The 17489-nt window shown below is 38.5% G+C and overlaps 1 protein-coding gene across 1 annotated transcript in view; it reads left to right on the forward strand.

Annotated features, from left to right (window-relative positions):
* Nucleotides 1–17489, forward strand: part of LOC150105358 (voltage-gated potassium channel subunit beta-2-like) — a 740084-nt gene that overhangs the window by 378343 nt on the left and 344252 nt on the right. The window lies entirely within an intron of this gene.

The raw sequence follows: 17489 nt of genomic DNA on the forward strand, positions 1-17489 counted from the left end.
ACCACCAAAAACTAACATGCCCAGTAAGGAAATTAAATCTCTACTAGAATTAAAGAAAAACAAGGAAATAATAATCACCAAAGCAGATAAAGGGAACGCCAAAGTATTGCTTAACCAAAAGGATTACACAGGTAAGCTGAATGCTCTATTGTTAGATCGGGCTACTTACCTCCCTATCGAGTACAATCCCACCAACTCACAAATTAGAAAACTCCACAGGCTCCTTAAGAAGGTCACTTCTTGGCCTGTAGAAGTAACTAACAAATTAAAACCATTTAACTCCTAACCCCCCCCCCCCCTGTATTTATGGACTCCCAAAAATACATAAGAAAAATGTGCCATTACGTCCCATAGTGGATGTCATTGATTCCCCCACATTCAAACTAACTAAACATTTGGCCAAAGCTCTCACACACTATACTGGCAACACACCTTCACACATAAAAAACTCAGCCCACTTCAAAGCCCGCATAGAAAACCTTACACTCAAACACACTGACGTAATGGTCAGTTTTGATGTCTTCTCCTTATTCACAAATGTCCCACTCAAAGAATCCTTAGAGCTAATCCAAGCTAAATTTCCTCCCGATATCACAGCCCTATTTCAGTTCACAATGAACTCAGGCTATTTTGTTTGGCAAGGAAAATTCTACAAACAAATAGAGGGGATAGCCATGGGTTCTCCACTCTCCCCACCCTTGGCCAACTTTTATATGGAGACTTTTAAAGAAAACGCCTTAAACTCTGCCCCATAAAAAAAACCAACCATATGGCTTTGCTATGTTGATGACGGGCTCGCTATTTGGCCACATGGCTCCAATGCACTCCTCTCCTTCCTAACACACTTAAACAACCAACATTCCATAATCAAATTCACCCTAGAAGAAGAAAAAAACAACTGCCTTCCTTTCTTAGACACACTAGTCACCTGCCTGCCTGATGGAACCTTGGTTTTCTCAGTCTATAAAAAACCCACCCATACAGGCAGATACATTCACCAACAATTCCCCCCCCCCCTCACAACAATATGGAGTCATTAAGACACTACACAACAAGGCTAAACTTATCTGTTCAAATGACAATGCCCTAACCACAGAACTAAACCACATTCTCAACACTTTCTCAACCAATGGCTACCCCCCCCCCCCCCTCACAACAAGGATTACTCTAAATACATCACCATACCCTATATCTGAGGCACCTCGGAAAAAAATTTCAAAAATCCTAAAAAAACATGACTTAACTTCTTGTTACAGACCATATAAAAAATTGGCATCCCTTATGTGCTCTACTAAAGACCAACCTCCTCCCTAGACCTACCTGGTATATACCAGGTCCCTTGCAGCTGTAAGCTGTCCTACTTTGGCCAAACAAGCAGGACAGCAAATATCAGAATTTCAGAATACAAGGACTACATCCGGTTTCACCAATACAGCCATTCTGGTCTTGCAGACCATGCGCTGGATACCCGCCATGGAATACGGTGGAAGAAAGCCACGATGATACACCATAGTAAATTCAAATACGAAAGGCTTTTCATGGAATTAGGCTCAGCCCTAAGAAACAATCCAAACCTCAACAAATTTGGTTGCATGAGACTGCCCCAAATTTGGGAAACCTACATCAGAAGACCTTCAGCCCAATTGCCCAAGAATACCAACATTGCCCGCTAAGGGGCACCATCAGGACTTTTAGGAGAAAGAATAGCTTCCTGCTTCGTCCTCATTTACTGTTTGTTGTGCTTGCATGCACCTGTCTTGTTTTTAAGTTCCTGTGAAAATGGCAATGTGATGTCGAAATATTGGAAGTGTATTAAAATTTATTTTAATGTATATCCTAGTATACATTGTAATTTCCTTAAGCTATTTAGTAAAAAAAACCTCTGGGGGATACGAATGAAAGAATACAAAAGAATAAAAAGAAAGATAATGGAAAGAAAAAGGTAGCGAATGACTCACAAATATATGGAGATTCTATCATAAAAGGTGTGAGGGATGAGAAGGTGCACAAGGTATGTTTTCCAGGAAGGAGAATGAATGGGGTGATTGAAGCACTAGATATGAGAAGTAAACATATGAGGAAGTTAGTGATTGTAGTTGAGCCAAATAATTTGAATGAGAGAATGAAATTGGATATCACAGATTATTGAGGAGAGTGAAAGACATCAGTGTGGTAGGAAGGATTGCTTGTGTGTTTCCCAAATATGACAATGATGAGTGAAGAATAAAGATCTTGAATGGAATGTTAGCAGAAATGTGTGAAGAGAAGGGAGTGAGTTTGTGAACATGTGGGGTGAATGGAGCTGAATAAGAACTGCATCTGAATGGTTTTGGAGTGAGTCATTTGTTCTTCGCTCATCATTGTCATATTTGGGAAACACACAAGCAACCCTTCCTACCACACTGATGTCTTGGAAGATTCTGCTGTAGGGAAGTGTATTAGTTATGCAAACAAGGTATCAGTAGAAGTCAAAGATAATGTGAATGAGGCAGGAGAGTGAACCAGGTGAGATCATTGTGGTTGTGAATGAAGAAGAGAATGTGACAACAGAAAAGCAAGCTGGACAGGGAGGTCAGGAACACAGTGTAAGGAGAGTGGATTCTGAAAGTGGTAATGAATGCACATATGTGGGTGGTTGGCATAGGAATGGAATGGCCAAGAATATATGGGGATGAATCTGGGAGGCTATGTGAGACTAAAGAGGAGCATGTGAGGAGAAGTCACAGATGGAGGATAGCATGAGTAGGACTGGCTATAGACCAAGAAATGAATTGTTATGTTTATTTACAAATGCCAAAATGTCAGAAATATTCGAGATGAAATTGTGACATTGATTGAGATTATGTGCTTGAAAATAATTGGAATAAGTGAAACATGGTTGGATAATAATGACATCTTGATGGGAATAGAAATGGGGAGATATGATGTTTTCCTGAAGATAAGAAAAGCAAGAAGGGAGGGGAGGGGAGTGCTGATGGTTCAGATACAAGGAGAAAAATTTGTTGGGTTTTTGTTATGGGTCAGAGAATCTTGTAGAGGGTAGAGATAAAGAAATGTATAGGCAATGTGGCTTAGTGAGCAAGCAAAGGGTGATCATTATGGGTGATTTCAAGTAAGGTAATATTGATTGGAATGAAGAGATAGCATCAAGGAATAAGAAGAATGAATTTCTTGAGTTCTTAAAAGACAACAATATTAGGCAGTGGAGGACAGCACATAAGGGTAAGAGTCATACATTTGGTTATATCATCAGAGGATGTGATTGTGAATGGAGCATCTGATCTTCCCCTGTTTGGAGAGAGTGACCATGAAGTGATCATATGGGTTGCAGCTAGTCACATGAGAACCACTATAAAGAATGGATATATGTGGATCTATAAGGCTCATGATTATGGAAAGCTTAGGAGACAACTGGGAGGATTTGAGTGCGAAGGATAGAGATGCTGCATGGACATGATCAAGAACTATTTGACAGCAGCCATATCTGAATGTATTACAAAGGTGAAAAGTCTAAACACGGTAGGAGTCAAATGGACGAATGAAGAGATTAAGTGTGAAATCTGGAAGAAAAATGCACTGTGGAGACAACACAAGATGAATGTTGGTAATGATCAGTTGCATGATGAGTTCAAGGAGCAGGCCAGGAAGGCGACTTGCTTGGTAAGGGAAGCAGAAGTGGAGTATGAGAAGAAATTAGCCAATCAAGCTAAGAAAAATCCTAGTGAGTTCTTTCAATATGTGACAAGTAGAAGGAAAAATGGCCATGGGAGGATAATGCTAGTTGGTGACATCAGCAGACTGGTAACCATTGTTTAGGATATAGTTGAATTATTCACTGATCAGTTTATTAATGTATTTCCTCCTTGTGAAGGCAACTTCAAGAGAAGCTGGAGTGTAAAATGTATGGCAGAGGAAAGCCTCATGGTGAATGAGCAGGATGTATATGAGGAACTAAGTATACTTGATGTTAATAAGACAATAGGATTTAACAGTATATCACCATGTGTCTTGAGGGGATATCCTCCAGAATTAATTCACCTTTGGCGGCATGACTATTTAACATGAATCTTGCAGCAGGGCTAATCCCAAAGGAATGGAAGGCAGGAAATATTATTCCACTTCACAAAGGGGAGGGGAGAGGATAAGACTTAGGCCACAAATTATAGGCCAGTCTGTGTGTCTGGATTAGTTGTTAAGGTATTAGAGAAGTTGGTTAGGACTAGGATTCAGAAGTGGGTTGATAGCAATATTCTTTATAATGGTCAGCATGGATTTGTTCTGGGGAGAGAATAAGCAGTGTTTCAGCAATATGCTTATGTATTACAACAAGATGACAAAGAAGAAGAAAAGGGGGAATATGGCTGAGACATGTAAGTTACAGAGAGGTTGTTACCAGAGTAGAGGAGATTTGAAATTGTATGCCTAAGGTGAGGAGGGTAAATCATGTAGGAGTTAGATGGAGGAGTAGTATCATTAAGCATGAGCTGCAAAAATAAAAGAAATTGTTTTGGAGGGTATAAGGAGAAAGGTGACCAACAAGTTCATGAACAGTACAGGAGTCAGGCTAGAAAAGTGACCAACAGAGCCTTCTGAATAGAAAAGGAAAGAGAAAGCAAAATCAGATTACAAGAAGAAACTAGCTAAGCAGGCCAAAGGAAATCCCAAAGAGGTTCTTTCATTACATGGCAGGTAAGAGGAAGATTAACCTTAATGAGTTCTGAAGATAACCAGATGACAGAAGCAGATACTGAGAGACCATTTTATAATGGTATATCATCCAAGTGAGGTTACTGCTATAACATGTGACAAAGACTGATGTGGGAACAGACGTGGATGAATTGGAATTTCATAGAATATTGCAGAATCCCAATGTAAATACAGCTGTGGGATTAGATGGGATACTAGCTCGCATTTTGTGAGAATGTGCAAGGGAACTAGCAATGCCTCTGACTAGGCTCCTTAATTAAAGTCTCAGTTCTGGTAGAGTTACAGGGGATTGGAAAGAGGGCAAAATAATTCCTTTGCATAAGTGAAATTCTAAGACCACAGTAGCAAATTATAGACACTCGGTATGTCACGAATGGTGGTAAAAGTATTGGAAAAATTGGTCAAAAACAGAATTCAAGAATAAGCGGTGGGCAATATGGCTTTGTGAAGAGTCGGTAGTGCATTAATAATTTGCTAGCTTTTTTAACCCCTTAACATACCAATTAAAAATCAGAAAGCGGTTGTTTTTTCTGCCAATGTTTTGGGCAAGGGTGATTTGCTGGATCAAATTCATCATTATTTGAAAAATAATGATGAATTTGTGCAAACGCAAACGAAACAGCCGATACACGGTTGTCACACAGTCAAGAGCGTGGTTGACAAGGGTGTTAGAGCTAGGTTTTTTACTTGGAGAGTGGTGAATGAGTGGAATAAGCTTCCAGAGTCTGTTGTGGGTGCTACGACCGTGAATGAGTTCAAGGCAAGATATGATAGATACTGTGTGAATGTTGAATAGTTGTTCCAGACATGATGTTAGGGCCTCCCTCGATGAGTCTGTCGACTCCTTAGAGTTTCCCGGAACAATAATAATAATAATAATACACGCCGTTGGCAACTTTTCTCGGCTGAAAGGAAATAGGCACAAGATTGTCTAGCATCTATATTCGGTTGTATTTATATGTGATACCAAAATTCAAAATCAATTTTGGTGCAATAAACAAAAGACGTGTCACAGAAGTCTTTGTATGTTAAGGGGTTAATAATGTTACAAGTGAGTTGGAAAAAGGAAATGGCAAAGCTATGATTCTGCTGGATTTTGCAAAGGCATTTGACAGAGAACCACATGGAACTCTTTTATGCAAATTAGAACAAAGGGGAGATGGATATGACACTGGTTATGTGGATGAAGAGGGTGGCTGCTGGAAACATAAAAATGGGGTAGTATATAAAGGAGCAGAATCCAGGAGAATAGTGGTGTACCACAAGGTTCACTGCTAGGACAACTACTGTTTCTTTTAGACATAAATGATATAGGAAATAACCAGAGAGGAATTATTCAGTAGTTTGCTGATGATGCAAAATTAGGTAGAGTAATTGTAATCAAGGTCATGCGGAGAGCCTGCAGGAAGATTTAAGTAGGATGCCAGTATGGGCAAAGATAATGGGTCTCAGTTTAATGTGGAGAAATGTAAAGTTATCCATTTCAGGATAAACAGATTACAAGCTGTGTACCACATTGATACTCCAGAAAATATGAAGCCAGAGATTTAAGAGTGGTGATAGATAGGGTTCAAGTTTAGAGGGCATAATGTTAAGCTAACTCATAAGATTACTTGGCTATTGAAGAACATACTAACAAGTAGAGATAAGGAAGTTATTATTCCTCTTTTTATGGCCTTGATACATCCACATCTGGATTACTGTGCTCTGGTCTGTCTGGTCTCCTGAGTTTTTTGCAGATAAGGAAGTGGTGGAGAGGATTCAGAGGTTAGTAAGCTAGATGACAAATGGTTTGTGGAATGTTCCTATGAGGATAGATTGAAGGTGAGTGAAATTGCAGAATTTGGTTCATAGACAGAAAAGAGAGGATATTATAGAAACATTTGAGTTACTTAAATGGTTTTATAGGATTAGTGCAGGGGAAATATTTCAGCACTTAGCTAGAAGGTGTAGAACAGGTTGTCAACCCTGATAATTGAATAAATGAATGGTTAGTAGGATTGTGAGGACTAGATTTTTTGCTTGGAGATTTGTCAGTGAATGGGATTGATTGCCAGTTTCATTTGTAAGTGCTTTGTCTATTAAGGGGTTCAAGGAGAGAAATGATAGATATTGTGGAAAGTTAGGGTCTCCTGCTATGAGTCTTCTAATTTCGTGGAGGTGCCCGTACAATAATAATAATAATTTAATGAAAATACACTCATGTCATCAAATGGTAGTCCATTCTTTTGTACCACCTCTGAGAAGAACCTCGACTTCACATGCTTCCCAACTACACTTACTCAGCTTTCAGCAATGATCCCTGAGTTCTGCCTTCATATAACATGAACTTCAAAATCTCACTTATATCTGTACTATAAAATCCCCTTACAAACTTTATATCTGTATCATATTTCCTCCCATCCATCTATTTCTCAGACTGTAAAGACCACATTTCTTCAGTTTGCCATCATATTCATAATTCCATGAGCCAGATATCATCTTGGTTATCCTCTAAGGGTTCTTTTTAACTGTCTCCTAATTTCCTCTGAACTTATGAGCACAGAAGCCAAGATGCATATTTATAAAAGCTTTTATACTGTGGAAGAATAATTTCCTTATTCATACAAGTTAGTGTTTTTTCAATATTGCATTATCCAATGTGATGACTTAACTATCTTAGTAATTTGGCTAAGTTTAATTGACTTTCTAGTTGAATTGACTACTTATGTCAAATTTCTAATGATATAATTTCTTACAGTTTGGTCTTGGCAAACATTTTTACTCGGCTTGGACATATCCTAATACATGGAAAGAAGTGTATATATATATATATATATATTATTTTTTTTTTTTTTTTATTATTTTCCTCTTCCCCATGGAGTCACAAGACTCATTCTGGAAGTTCAACATTAGTGAACACAAAGTCTATACATGTCACTCCTTAAAATCATCCACAGTTTGTACATTCACCAAATCTCAATCAATAATTCCATGCTCCTACCAGTCTCCATGCAAATAACTTATTTCTTATCCTTTTATCACCATCTCCTTTTGTTACTTCCAGGAATGGCATCTTCTCCTTGTTCCTTTCCCTCATTCTACCATATGAAAAATATGTTAGTATGATAATAACCCTTCAACAGTTAAATTTCTCAATCACCCCCCCCCTGTTGCTTCTATCCGCCAATCTATGCAGTCCTCATGCCCTCAGTGTATCCCTGTAATCAGTGTTGTACACACATGACATCATTTTTGTTATTTGTCTCTGTGTCCCCCTTCAAATCCCAGTGATCAGATCTGAGCACAGAAATCCAGATCTGGTTGATCCAATCTTTATTTATGGGACCAATCCATTTATCTCTCATGGTCAATGTTCACCTCAACATTGTCCGCGGTTAGCCTAGTGGCTATGTGCTTCGCAACCATATGCCTGGGGAAGGCGTGTCCTAGGTTCGATTCCTGTTGACAACGTGAGGACCTTAAGGATCTTCCTCAGCCATAGCCAAGTTAGCCAGTCTTGGGCGTGGACAGCAGGGTTTTCATCCCGCAAGCAGGCAAACCAGCCCCGTGAACACACACACACACAGATACAGTCAGGAATACTTAAGACAATCCTTCCAGCCATAGGTCTGAATTGTCAGCTAGACCAGTCCTGAGCCTGGTTAAAAATAGGGGGGGGGTTGAGGTGGTGCCATACCTCCCCATAAAAGGGGCTGATGGCCATTAAATCACAAAACAAAATGAATGAACCTCAACATTGCTGCAGTTCTCTGAGATGTCTTCACAACCTTTCCAATATGTCCCCCAGAACTTTAAATCTCTATCCACAATCATCCTCAAATCCTTTGCTTTCTCCACTTCTTCCAGTATAACTCCACCAAGGAGTTAATCCTATGAATAATCTCTTCTGTGAATCCCAAATTTTAAAACCTTACATTTAGTTGCAGTAAACTGAAATTCACATTCATTTGCCTACCCTTCCAGCTTATTTAAAAAATCATCTGAAAGAGGCAAAATATCAGCATTATTACTAATAACCCTCTCAAGCTTCACATCACATCTGCAAACAATTGAATATCTTCCTGTAGTCCTGTGATAATAAACATAAAGTTTGAACAGCAATGGTCCCAGGTCTGATCCCTGTGAAACTCCTCTTGTAATCTTCATACACCCTGATACTGTTTCGCTATATACAACTATGTGATATCTATCAAAGAGCCAATCACTAATCCAATCCACATACCTGATATTCAGACACATATCACAAATTAAAAATCAACTTGTCATGTGGTAGCCTTTCAAATATCCTGGGAAAATCCAAAAAAAATCATAGCTTATGCCATACTTTCATCCACTGCTCTTGTTTGTTACTCTACTGTAAAATGTGATCAGATTACTAAAAGAACAGCACCCTTTAACAAATCCATGCTGGTCTGCAGAAATGATATTACACTCAACTTGTGTATCTGAGTTCTTACCAATTTCTCCAAAATCTTAGCAACTACAGTAGAAATACAAGCAGGCCTATAATTTGATACCTCCAATCTATCACCACCACCACCCTTATGCAATGGTACTATCTTATTTTCCTTCCACTCTCTCTAGGAACTTGCCCTGTTACAAGACTTTTAAGTAACCAGCCAATTTAATGCATAGTCAGTTCCATAGCATAATCCTTTAAAACACGTGGGGAAATTCCATCTAGTCCCCTTACCTTCTTGACATTTCATGTACTCAGTATTCACTTTCATTGACTTTTAACATTTCCCCTCATTACCCTTCTAGGATTAAGGTCTGTAGTACCAGGAATGAACAACACTCTAATAAAGTGATCATTAAATTGCTCGACTATGTCATCTGCTTTGGTCACCTAGTTCTCATCTCCATCCTGCAAGATAATCCATCCACTATATTTTCCTCATACTTGCCACATAGCAAAAAAACTCCTTGGGATTTCCCTTGGATTGCAGTGCCAGTCTCCTCTCATATTCTAATTTTTCTCTCTTTACAATACTAGTCACTTTCCTAGCCTGAGTCTGATATTCCTCATGCAAATACTCTCCACTACTCTGATGCACATGCTTTGACAAAGTAGTGAATGGAAATCTCTTACTCAAATTACAACAAATGGAGATGGATATAACACCAGTTGAGTGGATAAGAGGGTAGCTGCTGGACAGATATTAAAAGTGGTATGTGGAGGGGCAAGAATCAAAGCAAAAAACAGGTGACTAGTGCTGGGATCGTTACTTTTTAATTTGTACATAAATAATATAGGAAATAACCTTAAATGAAATATTCACTTGTTTGCTGATGATGTGAAATTAGGTAGAGGAATAGTTAATCAAGGTGATGTGAAGAGCTAGGAAGATTTAAATAGGCTGTTGGTATGGCTATTCCAGATATTCCAGACACATTTCTGCTGTACTATGTCTATCATCAACGTCAAATTTCATGTTACACGAGTTAAGCTGCCTCTCAGGTCATTCGTCTCAGCCATTACTCTGATCTCCTCCACACTTTTATCTCTCTCTTCACTGCCATTGCCAGACTGTGTATCATTTCACCAGGCAAGCACTCCTCTCGCACTCTGGCCACTGTGATTCATCAAATCTCCCTGCATGCACTCTGATTATATTCATTCATCCTTCTGTCACTGTCATCCCTGACTCTTATCTCTTGCAATCTCACTTGCTCTCTCTCTCTCACTCTCCCTTTTACCTCCATCCCCTTGCTTCGACACTCATCTTTCTGCAGTTTCCTCTCTTCCAATGTTTCTCCCATTTTCTTGCTTTTCTCTCTTCCTTGCTCTCTCAGACGCTGTTCTCTTACACCTACTCTTGTTCCTCTCACACTATTCAACTGCTCTATCCTTCCAAGATCTTTATTCGCCTTCCTTAGCTCAGTCTTCATTCCTTCCATCTGCTTTCTCAACAGATTTATTTCTCTGTCCACACATTCTACTTTCCATTGCCACACACACAATCATGGCTATTGGACAAACCATCTCCATCTGCTAAACTACCAAATGCTAAATTTTTATCTGTATATATATATATATATATATATATATATGTAGGAAGATTGATTTACTCGGTTAATATACATTGTTTTAAAAAAAATTGAATAACTACAAACTGAAAAAAATGAAACAAAGTTTATTAGCACAACTAGTTTCAGGTTGTATCAGACTTCTTCAGGTGCACATTAAAAAAGAAATAACCAGTAAAACATAGAGGAAATAATTATAAACATCACGGAAAGTTAGTGTACATGTATTCAATGTTGAAGTCTGTGCATTCAAAACTGTTCTCTCATTGGCTTCATTGTTGGGCGTATAGCATCTCGTGAATTCAGTATTTGATCGTAGCACAATGACAGTCCGAAAGGTTGTAACTCAGGCTGTTGTTGAGATGTAGGGGGCTGAAAATGATTTCTTTTGATTATATTATCTTTCTTTCTAATTCATCGTGGCAACGGAAAATGTTATTAGACTTGTACCATAGGACTGTATGGCTAAGGTTTTCTTGATTAGAATCGGCCAAGAACAGAACATGACTAGACAAAGCACTGGCTCGCATTCTCTTATGAAGAACATAAGAGAGACGTCAGTTGCAGGCGAATGCGAGCCAATGCGTTGTCTAGTCATGTTCTGTTCTTGGCCGATTCTAAGAAGAAAACCTTAGCCATACAGTCCTATGGGACAAGTCTAATAACATTTTCCATTGCCACAATAAATTAGAAAGAAAGATAATATAATCAAAAGAAATCATTCTCAACCCCTACATCTCAACAACAGCCTGAGTTACAACCTTTCTGACAGTCATTGTGCTACAATCAAATACTGACATTCGCGAGATGTTATATGCATGCACATGCCCAACAATGAAGCCAACAAGAGAACAGTTTTGAATGCGCAGACTTCAACATTGCAATGTTGAATATATCTACACTAACTTTTCGTGATGTTTACAATTATTTCCTCTGTTTTACTGGTTATTTCCTTTTTAATGTGCACCTGAAGAAGGCTGATACAAGCTGAAACTAGTTGTGCTAATAAACTTTGTTTTCATTTTTTTCGGTTTCTAGTCATTCAATTTAAAAAAAAATATATATATATATATATATATATATACATATTCTAAATCTTTAAAATTCTCTTCATTCTCCAACACACTACTGTCATCCGCAAACTGAAAATCGCTCGTTTCCAAAGAACTATCTCCACCACCACTAAATCCCAAGATCAAGACACTCATGTCTCTTTAGTAGAAATAGTCTTATTTTAGTAGAAATAGTTCTGTCAGCCATCACTGCATAGACTTCAAACTCATCCACCTCCTGGAACCAGTTCTACCAATACAGTACACACTTTTAGACCGTTGCATTCAAAAGTGAAAAACTTTGCACCCATCTGTAAGCTTAAAGTTCATAGATATGCATACATTTTCAGACAACCAATCTCATATCTGTTTTCCTCAAATTGAATATCCATTATCCATGTGATAGTTTTTCAAATGTTTTTTGCAAGGCATAAAATCTGATGTATAACGAATCTCTTCTCATTCAGATATCTGTTCACTTTTTTAATAATAATGATAATAATTATTATTATTAAATAATAATTATTTAATAATAATAAGCACAATCAATACAATATCTATTGTACCTTTCTTTCAAACCATTAATAAACAAAGCACTCGTGACTAAACTCAGGCAGCCCATTCCATTCATTCATTACTCTTCAAGGGAATAATAAGTCCTCGTGGCCTTGCTAACCACACTTTAACCCAACTTCTTGTTCTGCCCCTCTAGTCAAGTGCTGAAACATTTCCCTTACATCAATACTATAAAATACTCTAAGTTACTTAAATGTTTCTGTCATATCCCCCTTTTATGTCTATCAATGAAATTTTGCAATCCACAAACCCTCAATCTATCTTCATAGGGAGTATTCCACAGACCATTCACAATCTTGGTGACTTGCTTCTGAATCTTCTCCACTACTTCCTCATCCACAAGAAACTCAGGTGACCACACCTGGGTTTCTTGGGCAAAATCATAGAAACACATAGTTATTAAACGAGTTTTATAGGACTGACACAGAAGACTCTTTTCAATACATAGTAAGAAGTGAGAAAACAAGGACAGAAAGCTTCTTCTTTTTTTTTTGACTAACTTAGTTATTAAATAATTTTAATAGACAAAAAACTACATTCTTGTTTTAATCGTATACCCAAGCATAAGCAAAGAAAGTTTACACATGAAGTATTTTACCAACTAGGCTACTTGTATATAGAGGATATTGCATTCACATCAGTTGCCTTGGTATCTGATAATGCAAACCACACTCCTTTTGATTATGCACATTGCTATACATTATGGGAACAGCCACTATCCAGACTAGTTTTGACCATTATTGAGGTGAAAAAAAGCAAACAGGTATTCATCAAAGGTCTAGACTAATTAGTATAAATTACTAGTTTTTTAATAGACATGTGCTTTAGACATACTATATGTTTCTGAATAAAGAAGCTCATGTAAGAGAAAACGAAATAAAATATATTACTCCTATATATTTCCTCAATATGTCATGAGCTTTTCTGTCTTCAGGGAGAAAACAGAAAAACAGGTCACAATGTTTAAATTCTGAATACAAGAATAAGTCTTGTAATTAATGTAGTAAATAAGGTAGTAATGGAAATCAGAGTCAGGATCAGGGAAATGGGAGTGGTCAGACCAAAGAGAGAGATGTGGCATAGCAACTAGAATAGAGAATGTTGGTGCTGGTAGAATGGCCTCAAACATGCAGGGATTGTTATGTTTGTACACAGATGTCAGGAGAATTCGAAACAAGAGTTTGTTGCATTGATTAAGTCATTATTATTATTATTATTATTATTATGGGCAACTTCAAGGAGTCCATAGACTCATCGAGGGAGGCACTAACATCATGTCAAGAACAACTATTCGACATTCACACAGTATCTGTCATACTTTGCTTTGAACTCATTCATAGTCATGGCACCCGCAACAGACTCTGGCAACTTATTCCACTCATTCACCACTCTCCAAGTAAAAAACCTAGTTCTAACACCCTAGCTAACCACACTCTTGCTCAGTTTCCATGGATGGCCACTAGTCCTCCCACCACCAGTCCTGTTCTCAAAAATATCCTCTGAATTAATCTTTTTCAAACCCTTCAGTAATTTGAATATCTCAATCATATCACCCCCCTTTGCCACCTATCAACCAATTTCTGCAACCCACAAATCTTCAACCTGTTCTCATAAGGTTCATTCCATAGACCTGCTATCATCTTGGTCACTTCTCTCTGGTTCCTCTCCACCTCCTCCCCATCAAGAAGAAACCCTGATAAGATAAGATACCCTGATAAGATAAGAAACCCTTGATAAGAGGAACAATAAAACTGTTTGTCTCTGCTTATTAAAGTATTTTTCAAGAACCAAATGATTTGATGAGCTGATTTAGCCACTTTTGCGATGTGCCTCCTAAACTTCAACTCCCTATCCACCAACACTCCCAGATCCCTGGCCTCGTCAATCTCCTGGAGTACAGTTCCACCAATGTGATATACTGCTGCTAATCTTTTCACCCCAAAATGCATAACCACCTTACATTTTTCCAGATTAAATTGAAATCCATTCTCCTTAGATCAGTCCTCCAAACTATCCAAATCATCCTGCAAAATTTTGACATCCTGTGCACTCACTATTGCTCTACCCAACTTTGCATCATCAGCAAACAAATGAAAAGTTCCTCTCAGATCCTTTCCTACATTGTTAATTAGCAAGTTGAACAGTAGTGGTCCAAGAACAGAACCCTGTTGAGCATCTATCCAATCCTGTATTTTACTCTTGACTATTCTCTCTCCAAGACCTTGACAACGATTCCTGATATGCTGATTGGTCGGTAATATCCAACAGCAGTCTTGGAACCTCCTTTATGCAATGGAACTATTTTCTACTCTTTCCACCCCCTTCGGATTAACCCAGACCCGAGACTGAAATTAAACAAAACGGTCAAGGGCACTGACAATTCTTTAGCTGCTTCACGTATGACCCGAGCTGGTATACCATCCAATCCCACAGATGTATTCACCTTAAGGTTTTGTAATAGACTATTCACCTCCACTTCATTCATCACAATTCCCTTATAAACTAATGGTTCCTTCATTTTTTCAGTGTCACCACCTGGATGATATATTCTTGCAAAGTGCTCTCTCAGTAATTCCACTTTATAGACTGATTCAGTGACCTTCTTACCATTGTCATTCCTTAAAATCCTTCTGCCGTGTACAGTTTTTTTTTTTACTTGCAACATATTTAAAAAAACTCTTTAGGATTCTCTTTAGCCTGCATGGCTAATGTGCTTTCATAATCCGCTTTTGCTTTCTTACCACACTCGTTACCCTTCTGGCCTGCGCTTTATACCGTTCATGTGCCTGCCGGTCACCTTTCTTCTTAAATTCCGTCCACAGTTCTTTCTTTTTTTGCAGCTCAAGCTTAATGGTGTTATTCATCCATTTAACCCCTACTTGATTTAGTATTTGGACTTTAGGTATACAATCAGCCATTACTCCTGCAAACGCTCCTTAACCACCTCCCATGCACTATCAACATCCAGCCCTTGCAGTTTTACATGCCACGGCACTGTACCAAGCAATCTCCTAAGCTTGTCATACTTACTAGCCCAGTAATTCTACATGTATCGTGTCTTAATTGAAAATTCCACACATTTATCCACATCCCAGGTGGACCTTATGATCACTCTAACCAATTGGTGTCGACGTGGTCATATTTATTACAGTCAAATTCTTAGATGCAATTACTAGGTCAATCACTCTTGAACCCCTAGTGTTTTCAATTACATGCTGTCTCAGCTAGTTATCCCTTAATAACTGCATAAAATCCAATTCCTACCTCCCATGTGTTCTCTCCTCCTTCCAATCAATGTTACCATAGTTGAAATCTCCCATAATTATTACCCTCCTTCCACTTATTTCTTCTATTTGCTTATGCATATTATCTCCACCATCTATTCCATCACCTGATCTATAGCAGCATCCAATTGTATATTTTGTTCTGCTAGCCTCAATCTCACACCAAATAGCCTCGAATGTGCTCTTTTCTCTATCCTGCAGTTCAACGTCTATTCTCCTTTGCTGCAGCTCATCAGCTATCATCAATAACACTCCTCCCCCAATTTTATTCTCCCTGTCACTCCTGAATATGCTATTCCCCTCACATTCAATCCCACTTGCTATATCATCATCTGTCAGCCATGTTTCACTAATGCCAATAACCTGTGGCCTGGAAGTGCCAACCAAGGCCAAAAATTCTTCCTTCTTGTTCCTAATATTTCTGGCATTAATATACATGAATTGCAGATGCCCATTTGTCCCATTCCTATTTTGATGCCTTATACTAACTATCCCATTCTGATTTGTTGTACTTCGTACTCGCTCGGGCATATTACACACACACATTCATACACTCAGTTGTCTCCCAGTTGATTGTCTTGGTTGTCTGAGGAGGATATGATGTCGGGAATAGAATTAGAAGGGTATATAATTTTCCTGAAGGATAGAAATGTGAAAAGAGGAGGGCGAGTGCTGTTAATGATTACAGAGGAAATTTGTCTACAGTGTGTGCACAGATTTTGAATCTAATTGGTGTGAAGTTGAAATGAACAGGTTAGTATAGCTGATAAGATGCCGGCCAGGGAATGCAGAGAACACTGATTGTGAAATGTTTAGGCAAGTTTGTTCGGCATGTAAAAAGAAGGTGATCCAGATGGGAGACTTTATTTACAGGAATATAGACTAGAAGAAGGAGATAGTGTGTGGGAACAAGGAGAGCAAATTTGTGGAATTTCTGAGAAATTTTGCAAATTCGCTCTCCTTGTGATTGAAGCAAGTAGAGGCTTTAATGTTTTGGATTTGGGATGACTTCACAAGATTTGGTTGTTAATGAGGTGTTGACACTGCTGCTAATTGGTGAGAGTGATCATGAGGTGACTGTTTGGGAAGTGATGAAACAAGAAAAGGTTATTGCCAAAAATTGATACATGTGAAAGTATAAAGCAAGTGATTACAAGATGCTGTGTAGTCAGTTAGCATCAGTATGTTGAGTAAAAAAAGATGTTGACAATGCATGGAAACTCACAAGGCAGTATCTGATAAAAACAATGTATAAGATTTAATGCAGCAAAATGTAAGGTCTTGAGGTTTGGGTCAACATCAATGGGACACTGTATACTCTATGGGAGGAGTTATACTGGAGGAAGTAGAGGAGACAAGAGATCTGGGATTAATGATTGATAGAAACCTGAAATTTAGCGGGCATATTGCAAAAGTGGTGAAGGTAACACAGAGGATTGCTGCAATAATGAGAAGAACACTGACCTGCAGAGATAAAACAGTTATCATTCCGTTGTATAAGACCCTGATCAGACCACACTTGGACTTTTGTTCTCAGATTTGGTCCCCAGGATTTGAAGGGGATAAATTAACTGTGGAAAGGGTACAAAGGCAGATAACAAAGATGGTTTTAGGACTGTACAATGATAGTTATGAGGATCGGCTGAGGGAATGTGGACTGCAGAGTTTGGTGGATAGAAGGAGAGGTGATATGATTGAGACTTTTAAACTGTTGAGAGGTGGTTACAGGGTTGACAGTGGGGAGTTCTTTCGCTTGGTTGAACAGCAGGAAGGAGTGATGACAAGAGGCCATCCCTGGAAGTTACAAAAGGAAACTCTGAGCAAGGGGGTGAGGAGT

This window comes from Typopeltis vanoorti, chromosome 6 (assembly GCF_054136105.1).
Source record: "Typopeltis vanoorti isolate ZY-2024b chromosome 6, IOZ_Tvanoo_1.0, whole genome shotgun sequence".
NCBI lineage: Eukaryota > Metazoa > Arthropoda > Arachnida > Uropygi > Thelyphonidae > Typopeltis > Typopeltis vanoorti.